This window comes from Nicotiana sylvestris, chromosome 10 (assembly GCF_000393655.2).
Source record: "Nicotiana sylvestris chromosome 10, ASM39365v2, whole genome shotgun sequence".
In the NCBI taxonomy this organism is placed as follows: domain Eukaryota; kingdom Viridiplantae; phylum Streptophyta; class Magnoliopsida; order Solanales; family Solanaceae; genus Nicotiana; species Nicotiana sylvestris.
Window position 1 is genome coordinate 56,364,238 of NC_091066.1, and position 10,785 is coordinate 56,375,022.

At 34.0% G+C, this 10,785-nt stretch overlaps 1 long non-coding RNA gene across 1 annotated transcript; it reads right to left on the bottom strand.

Moving 5' to 3' along the window:
- Positions 1-1,470: 1,470 nt before the first annotated feature.
- Positions 1,471-6,599, bottom strand: LOC138880346 (uncharacterized). The gene is made up of 2 exons (XR_011402963.1): positions 5,337-6,599; positions 1,471-2,048 (listed from the first exon to the last, which is right to left on the bottom strand). It is a non-coding gene; the product is annotated as an uncharacterized lncRNA (long non-coding RNA).
- Between the last annotated feature and the right edge of the window lie 4,186 nt (positions 6,600-10,785).

Sequence of the window (10,785 nt, forward strand, 5' to 3'; positions counted from 1 at the left end):
TTTCCCATATATGCTCTTTAATAAAAGTAAGTCTGGTTCTAAATTTTCGCCATTTGTGCAGCTTTAGATGCCACTTTTTTCCAAGTATGTTTGATTATGGCGTCCTCAGCAGAACTCCAGTGAAATAATTTCTAACAAAAGATATTTGATCAGTGTGGGTTTCCCGGCCAAATTTCCTGTTCTGATGCTTTGAGCATATTATAAAGATTTTGCATGGTTCGATTTGGTTCCTCTTCTATATTAGCATCAAAGGAAGGTCCACCAACATCAAAAACCATAGATTGAAATGCATTATGAGATTGAGAGTTTATAGTTTCACCAAAAGTTTCTTCTTGATGATCATAAAGTACAGTTGGATGTAATGCTGTATTTTGTCCCGGGCCCGGGCCTTAGTGAGCCTAACGGGCCGGGCCTCGCGGTCCCGGTCTTCGTGGGCTCAATGGGTGGAACCGGCCCGTGACGGGCCTAAGCCCACATGGTCCTGTGCTTAACGTGCCGGGCTCGTGGGCTTCGCGGGCCTAGCGGGCTTTTTTTTTTTTTTTTAAGACAAATTCTTGTAGTATCATGGCTATATTAAAAATATATATGTAGTATATATGTATATCTAATTATTAAAGTGCTTGACGAAAAAGAAAATAACAAAACAATAGTAAAACACTAAATTGTCATGCATAATATATTTTCTTGTAGTATATTATATTGTATCTTATGTATATATATTCTCTTATATATTTTCTTGTAGTATATATATTGTATCTTATGTATATATATTCGCATAATATATTTTCTTGTAGTATATATATTGTATATTATGTATATATATTCGCATAATATATTTTCTTGTAGTATATTATATTGTATCTTATGTATATATATTCGCATAATATATTTTCTTGTAGTATATATATTGTATCTTATGTATATATATTCGCATAATATATTTTCTTGTAGTATATTATATTGTATCTTATGTATATATATTCTCTTATATATTTTCTTGTAGTATATATATTGTATATTATGTATATATTGTAGCATAATATATTGTCTTGTAGTATATATATTGTATCTTATGTATATATATTCTCTTATATATTTTCTTGTAGTATATTATATTGTATCTTATGTATATATATTGTAGTATATATATTGTATATTATGTATATATTGTAGCATAATATATTGTCTTGTTATATTATGTATATATTTTCGCATAATATATTTTCTTGTAGTATATTATATTGTATCTTATGTATATATATTCTCTTATATATTTTCTTGTAGTATATATATTGTATATTATGTATATATTGTAGCATAATATATTGTCTTGTAGTATATATATTGTATCTTATGTATATATATTCTCTTATATATTTTCTTGTAGTATATATATTGTATATTATGTATATATTGTAGCTTATAAACAATTCTAAGTATAGACAAAGAAATATTGCGAAAAGAAGCTCATGGGTAGAAGCAATAAATTTTATTACCAAAAAATGGCATATCTTTCTTAGTCATCCTTCCCCCAATGGAATGAGCACAACAAGGTACTAATACCACCATTAGAAGGGAAAAAAACTAAGGAAGATGTGCCAAAATACAAGTTACATATTATTCTATGTATTATCTCTAACAAATCTCATAAATCCTTCAAGGTTCGGAGGAGGTTGCGTTGGTGGTGGTGGAAAAGAAGCTTGTTCATCACCACTTCCGGGCGAAGCCGAATCCTCCGCAAGTTCCGCTATCATTTCTTCATAAGCTTCATCTATCGCCGGTTGTGCTTCTGCAATTCCAAAGTTTCTTCTTTCCGAGCGGATCCAATCTCTAAACAATACTGATTTTTCCAAGCTATCCCTCATAGACGCTCTATGATCACCTATTTGCAGTCTTGCTTGACTGAAAGCGCTCTCTGATGCAACAGTTGAAGCTTGAATTGATAAAATATCCCGAGCCATCCTTGCAAGAACAGGAAAATGTTTTTCCCTTGCCTTCCACCATTCCAAAAGATCAAAAGAGCCGTCTGGATTCTCCTTTTCAAGTCCCTGAGACAAATAAACTTGAAGCTCATTTAGATGTGAAGTTTCATCATAATTTTCACCTTGAGACCCCCTGAACTCCGTCCAAGATTTAAGAGCTTTTAAGCCCGCAACTCTTTTAGAGGATTGTGAGCTAGACGAAGTAGGGGTTGGAATAGTTGGCCTAGCATGCTCTAAGGCAAGTTGATAAGCATTATAAACTGTTTGAGCGTTAATCTTAATTGAAGCTTTTGCATCTGCAAGTGTCGCAATTTCCTCATTTGAAAGATCTAAAGCCTTATAAATATTTGAATACCAAAAATGAGGACCTCCCAATTTCATTGTAGGATTTAGCATTGCAGCAAGACCATAAATAGGAGGGATAGGAAAAAAATATTTTTTAAACTTTTGTTTCATTTCATTTATAGCAAGTTCATAAATATCCCCACCCTCACTAAATTCAACAAACAAATCAGATAGTGCTGCAATATAAACTAAACAGTTTGAAATAGTAGGATAATATTGCCCAGAAAATGCATTTGTAGCAATTTGAAAATGTTCTAAAAAATCTAAAAGAATTTTAACATTAGTCCAATCTTGAGTGGTAAGCATTTCATCATCATCCTCACCACCTACCCGAGAATTAAACGTTGCATTAATTGGGTTTCTATATTCATATGCTACTACTAAACTTTCGTACATACAATTCCATCTAGTCGGGCAAGGTTTAGGAACCTTTCTTTCTCTAAGGCCATATTCATCACATTTTTTAAAATACTCTCTAAGTCTACTTCTACGGTTTGAATAAAAAAGCCAATTAAGAGCCATTCTAACCTTTTCAATTTCTATGTTTAATATTCGCATACCATCACCGACAATTAAATGATAAATATGACAAATACATCTAACATGGAAAATATTAGTAAATGCAGGATTTAGTGTTGTTGTAAGCATGCCTATAGCACTGGTGTTACTAGAAGCATTATCCATTGAAATTGCCATTATTTTATCGCTAAAGCAAAAATATCTACAAATATCTGCAACAGTGTTAGCTATAAACTTACCTGTGTGACGCGAATTAATTATTCTATATGCAATTATGCGTTTTTGCATTATCCATTCCTCATCTATCCAATGACTTGTAACAGTTAGGTAATCACAATCATTACCACTTCTACCAATATCAGTAGTAATAGAAATCCGATTAGGTATATGAGTAAATAAATACCGCAAATATTGTTCATATTCATGTTTGAATTTATAAATATCACTCTTAACTGTTGCGCGAGGCCAACCTTTATAAGTAGGATTAAACACTCTTCTAATATAATGAACCCAATTAGGATTAGAAGCAAAAGTATAAGGTAAGCACATAACAGTAATCATCTTTGCTAATTCTTCACGATCTCTATTTGGATCGTAATATAAAATACCTCCGGTGACAGTGTTAATTCCTGGTTGAACTAGATTTGAACATGTACTAGGGTTAACCGCAGAATCTACACTTGTCCCCTCTAGCTGCGCTTTCATTTGAAAAAATCTAGCCTTATCTCTAGGGTGTGTTTTTATGTGCCTAGTCAAACTACCTGTGCTGCTACGGTCTCCAGTATATTTATGCGACATTAATTTCCCACAAGTTTTACACTTAGCCTTATTTTTTTCTCTTACTTGAGTAAAAAAATTCCAAACTAATGATGTTTCTAGGCGTTTAGCAGGTTCTCTATTAAAAGTAGGAGTTTCTACAGGTGGGTCGACCGGTGCATCACTTGGGTTATTAAGAGGACTAGTAGGTGTATCATCTAAATCCGGTGCTTGGGTTTCATCATCATCCTCATTTTCCTCATTATTTTCTAAGATGGTTTCATTAGGATAAAGAGCATTCATAATTTCATCATCTAATCTATCACCTGGTGCAACATTATGATAAAATTCACTATCGGTAAATTGAAAACAAGGGTGATCACTATCAAGAATTACGGAAGGAGGAGGACGTCTAGGTTGGCGACTACTTTCAACTTGCTTATCTTTTCTAGGTCGGGGAGCCGGGGGAAGGGTAGTTGGTTGGCCACTACTTTCACCGGTTTTATCTTTTCCTTTACCAAACATTTTTTTCAAAGTAAATGCCATATTAATTATAATTATGCAAACTAAACCACACAAAAATATATTCTAAAAACGTAAGAGTTGAAACGAGTTTACCGGATTGCCGAACAACTTCTTGAAAATTGAAAATCGTTGAACACTTGAAAACTTCAATTCAACAACTTCACAATTTTTCACGAAATTTCAACAATAAATTAAGTAATTGTAGTAGAGAGATTGAGAGATATTGATGAATTGGTGAATAAAAATGAAAGAATGAGGGGTATTTATAGTTGAGAAATGGGGAAAAGTGTAATTATATAAAGTTTGGGGTTAAAATAAAGTTTGGGGGCCAAATGGCCATTTTTTAAAATTAAAAACAGTCATATTTTCAGCCCAAACGGCTAGATTTTAAATATGGCCGTTGGAGAATTTTAAATTTTTTTTTTTAAAAAAAAAATCGCCGTTGGGCCCGCCTGCCGGTCCCGGGCTAAACGGTCCCGGGCTCGTGGGCTCAACCTTGAAGACCAGCCCGTGACGGGCTCAGGAGGCCCACCAAGACCAGCCCACCAGGCCCACCAGGCCCGTTAGGACCGCGGGCCCGGTCCGGTTCAGGCCCGGCCCACCGAGCAGCCCTAGTTGGATGTGGCATATAACTTTCTCCATGGTGATACCAACGATAATAATTCGGTTCAAAGCGTACGTCCCAAGATGTGTCATAATTGTAAACTCATCCAAAATATTTTTATTTCGACACTTACGATGATTACAAGGACATCTTAGCTTTTCACCATCCATGCATTCTGGATGTCTTTTAGCAAATGCAACAAACTCCTCAACCCCTATAATAAATCTAGGATTTATGAATCCATCTTCCAATACTCTAGCATACATCCACTCACGATCAGAATTATTCATATTGTACACTTTAACACAAAGAATAAGCATGTGTTAGAACTTACATGATGACAAACAAGATTATTTGTTGTAATTAAAGTTGTCTATTATCTAGCTATTTTTTAAAAAGTAAATTTAATCTATTAGAACATATTTGTACTAAAGCAGACATGTCAAGCTTGCATTCTGCTATAGAATCCAACAGAAAATGGCACTAATTTAACAAGATTCAATGATAACTAGAAAAGGCACAAGTTTCCTACTTAACTGTATCAACATCAATAAAAGTCCCATGGAAAAAACATATGTAATACCAAATATTGAAATAGAAATTACCATTCACTAGATAAATCAGAAAAATATCTAAAACTGCATACTTCTTGGAACTGTTAATTTCTTTTTTAATCTTTCTGCTAGGGAGGTGCTTAACTCCTTGCCTATATGTTGAAGAAACTGATCCAAAAAAGAGAATGAAACAGAAAAATATAAATGACCATAGTTTAAGACATTTAGACAATATAAATAAGATAATTAATATTGTTTAAGAGCACTTAGTTTACTTTATAAGATTCCAGCAATAAAATGATATAAATCAATTTAGAGTCAGGAAGCAACATATATAGCAGGTATATAACCAAAAACAACCAAAAAGAAGGTATAATAACACAAGTTATAGCAAATTGAAAATCACCACCACTCCTAAAGAATTTTTGAAACACTCAAATGCACTCAATATGAGGCTTATCCTACGCACCCGGCCCCTTTCGACAACTAAGAGTAATTTTGAGTTCCTAACCATTGCGACAGTAACTCTACCATGAATGTTATATCCTATGAGGAGGTTGATGAATTGTCTATGAACTACAATGATGAATTAGCTCAAATAGGGGTGAGTCTTGTTTTAACAAGGACCATATTCATCTTAATAACCAGAAAATTATTACCTAAAACATATCATAAATTTATTAAGCATATATAGAAAAACTTTTCAAAAGCTGGAAAACAAAAGCCTGCACATTCTTCATTTTTTACTTTTTTCCAAGACAACAAAGTTGATATCTACATTAGGCACAATTGTTTCCTTTAGCAAAATTAGAGCTTTTTCCTTTGCTCAAAATTAAGACCAAATCATAAACAAGAAACTAAAATCTCACCTATCTGAGAAGTATTTCAAACCCACTTCAAGTGAATGACCCAATATCAAAGCTTAATAAAGACCCTTTAAAAATTGTACCTAAAATAGTTGCATGCAAATTCTTTTTAGCTAAATCGGAGTTTTCTGAGCTTAGATAGAAGAACCAACAACAATACCCAAATGTTATTCACTCTGAAAAATAATATTCAAGAAAAACATAGACAAATCTGAACAAAAATTGAAAGATCCAAAAGCTATTGAGTGTGGATGAAGTGACTGGAGCAAAACCAAACCTGCAAGTGTTGCTGTGGCGTTGAGTCTAGAAGGGTATAAGAATCGCCATTTGTGTTTTGTGTTGAAAGAGAGAGAGAAGCAGGGAGGAGTGGAATGAGAAAATGGGTCTAAGTCTTAAGGGTTTTGTGGAATGAGAGGTTTGGCGGAGGGAAACTAAAAAGTGGGCCAAACATTTGCCGGGGAAAACTAAAAAATGGGCCAAATATTTTGGGAAAAATTTATAAGTTGTCCAAATGTTTCTAAAATTGTGACTGAATGTTCCGTCAAAAATTATTGTCACGGAAAATAAATCTGTCACAAAATTATTTTTATTAGATAATTGCTCTTTTATAATATTGTGACGGAAAATATAATGTGTCACAAAATTTGTGACGGATTTTTGACAAAGTATTGTCATTTCTTCTCTTCTGCCATAATTTTGTGACAAAAATATGTTCGTCACAAAAACTAAATTTAATATCTGTCACAAATTTGTCACAAATCCGTTACTCTTAAAAAAAAATTTAGGAAAAGATAAAATCTTTTGATAATTTCGTCCATGTAAGGTTGATTTGTCATAAATGCATCACAAATCCGTCACAATTTGTGACAGAATGCTTCGTCTCAAATATTCCGTCACAATTTTACAATATTCTTATAGAGAGCTTCCCTCTTTAATGGGATCTATATTGTGCAAGTCCGAATTAGCCCATGGAAAGTAATGTTAGGAATTTGTTCTAATTTTCTTACCTTATTTGAATTTATTCTTCTACTTGACAGAAGGGTAGAATATTAACCATAATTATTTATTTTTTTAATGAAAAATATAGACTTCTTCCATATTTGATAGATTTCTTTATTGGAGGAGAAGGTTGTGGCCTCTACAAAATTGAGAATTCTTCCTCCACCCAACAACGTAAGAGCATCCACAATATAGTCATTAGAGGGAATTTTGTTTAGGGGAGATTATTCTCTCGATAGTTTTTTCCTTTTATAATATTTTTTCATATGTAGGTCAATTGATCAAACCATATCAAAGTATTAAACCTCTTTTAGTATATGTTTTTTTGTTGTCTCATTTATCGTCACCAAGCTATATTGATAACTTTCGTATGATGCCTTAGCTTGTTATTTTTTATCCCAACAAATACATGCAGTTATCGAACGGTTTATTAAAATAAAAATGTTGTCTTAACTAATAAACACGATTCCAAGTAAACATATCTTGCAAGTTGTACGAATTATCAAACCAAAAGCAAATAAAAGTATTAGGCAAAATTGATTTAAGAAATAATCAAGATCTCAGCGGAAGAGAATGAATCCAAAAATTTATTTTTCAATAAGAATAAAGATCACGCCCAATGTCGACATAAATATGTAAAATTTCATAACAAAATCCTTAAATGGTGGGGAGTCTGAGTCAGCACCTTCTTCATTTGTTCTGATCGCCCTTCTTGAACAGGAAATTGACTTGAATAAAAATTAAATTAAGCGTATAAACAAGGGAGGTGACATCAAAAATGGAATTCCAGCAAACTCTACTTATAATATTTTGAGTTAATAACTTGAAATCACGTTCTGAACTGCCGTTTCTGGTAGCTTCGCTTAGAATACAACAGAACGGAAATCATTGTGCATAATGTATTACCAAGAATTGACTTAAGTCTAGGAGGGTTTCCATAAGTAATTATAATATAATCAATCCCTCGTTAAGCTTTTTCATAAGTGTGCAATTATGATTTATGACAGGATTAGAGAATGAAGCTCTGGCTAATTTCGGGCCAACAGTCGTGGTTATTTAAACAAGAGAGCAAACAAACTTTAACATTTTATGGTCAGAATCAACATGATCGATCTCAAATCATTCATTTGTGTGTGGGTTTCAAGCTTTGCAAACTTTTGATGCTTCGCGTTCATTTCGTTCCATTTAGTTGCGACGTTTAGCTTCTCAACAGTTAAATTATATTAACTTTGACCAACATTTTTATACGTATTGAAGGAACACGTTAATCTAAACACATTAGACAGCGCGTAAATCGTAAAACGAGAACTTACTTGTTCTTCGTGAAGCGGAAGCGAAAACGAATTGAACCGCGGCTGGAATCACTGGTCGGTGGTGGTTGTCACGGTGTGTTGGAGCAACCCCCTATTCCACAGTCTAAACCCTAACCAAAATTGAGAGAGAAGAGCGTAGAAAAATACTGCGGAGTGTCTTATTTAATGTACACACTAAGTGTACTTATATAGGGAATATTAGGGTTAACTAATAATCCTATTGGGCCTTAAAGCACCCCTTATGGGTGGATCCAATTTTCCTACATCTCTCACTCACACATAAGGGGAGTGCTCATCTAATATGAGAAACACATTCTCATCTCCTCAAGCATCCATACAGAGAAGTAGACCGTGCGACCAACATACTGTTAGAGCTAAGTGCTATATATCTGTTAGGAGTATATAGCCTCTCGTCGAGTACAAACCTGCAAGTAGATCATAAAGTATGCAGTACCCTAGATCATGTAAATCACATTTGATATAGTCTCAAAATCTCATATATCATTATTTCTTGTATTCACAATTACAACTCATAAGTTATAATTGGTGCACCAGTGTATACAAATAAATGAGATTCCATCAATGATCTTCCTCTTCTCACGATTCCCTTAACATTAGTATGACTGCTTTTCTAGTTACGCTCTGCTAGACCGAATCTGTGTCCATGGTCTTTTGGAAATACACTAAGATAGCTAACATCACACTAAGTCTCAAGTATCTTATCAGAGTCTCTAAGGGTACAAAATCTTGTGCCATCATAAAGCTCTGGGTCTCACACAACAATAAGTTGAGAATGGACTTATCTTAATCCAATTGGTCGACATTAGCACACATGGTATGAACATGTGCTACAACATTTTCTCCCTTTTCCCAAGGAGCGTATGTCTTTATCTCATAAAGAATGTTGTACAGATGATATTTAGACGCCATAAGTATCTAAATTTGAGTTCTTTGATCCACAATATCATTTTTAACTCACATCTGGCTCACAAAGTAGACTAGGTGAATATTTTTCACCCTAATGACCTTATGTCATTATTTAAGAGACATTCTAATTTTAAGAGAATAGCTCTCAAATTATCCTTATGATAATTTTGCTTAAAATTATGTCTCATCTCCTCACATCACTAAGATAAGGAGACAGTTTTCTGTGTGAGAAGGCCAACCTCATGTCTACTCGACATACTTATAAAAAATGAACAAAGAATGTACATAACATTCAACAATAAAAATATGTATGTATGTAAATCAACTTTATTGATAATCAAAGAACATCAGTTTGAGAACACGGGAAAATAAATAACAAAATAAAGTATCTCAAAGTCTACGCAAGCCTTGAGACCCAGTGTGTCTCACAAATGCGTCTCTAGACAAAGGCTTGGTCAATGGATCTGCTAACATATCTTTTGTAGACACATACTTCACATTCACTACCTTGCATCTAACCATGTCCCTCACATAGTTATACTTGATATCTATATGTTTGGTTTTACAATGAAACTTTGGATCCTTGGTAGAGGATATTGCAGCCTCACTGTCACAGTAGACTAATACTGGTTCACTATTTTCTGCAATATCCAACAAATGCTCCAAGAACTTTTTCAACCAAACAGCTTCTTGTGTTGCTGATACGAGAGCCACGTATTCGACTTCCATCGTAGATAGTGATACACATGATTGTTTCTTACTACTCCATGATATGGCCCCATCACTGAATAAGAATACATATCTTGAGGTAGATTTTCTCTCGTCTAGATCTCCTCCATGGTCAGCATCACTGTATCCAACTAATCGCAGATCCTTGCCGCCTTGATAACAAAGTGCATAATCAACAGTTCCCTTCAGATATCTCATGATCCTCTTTACTGCTTGTCAATGTGCTAAACCTGGGTCAGTCTGATATCTACTTACCAAGCTAACTGCTTGACATATCAGGTCTAGTGCACACCATAGCATACATTAGACTTCCGATTACGCTCCTATAAGGAACTCGGCTCATTCTTTCTGTGTCTTCAGGAGTCTTAGGACACATCTGACTTCCCAAGGTATGGCCTTTACTGATAGGAGTTTCAACTGGGCTACTATTTTGCATATTAAATCGTTCAAGAACTTTTCTAATGTAATTCTCTGTGTGATAGATACAATAGTTTCTTTGGACGATCTCTTGAAATCTTAACTCCAAGAATATATGCAGCTTCACCTATATCTTTCATCTCATATTGGGATGATAACCATGACTTTATCTCGGTTATAAACTCCTTATCATTTCCAGCTATAAGTATGTCATCTACGTACAATGTTAAAATCACAAGCTTGTTTCTT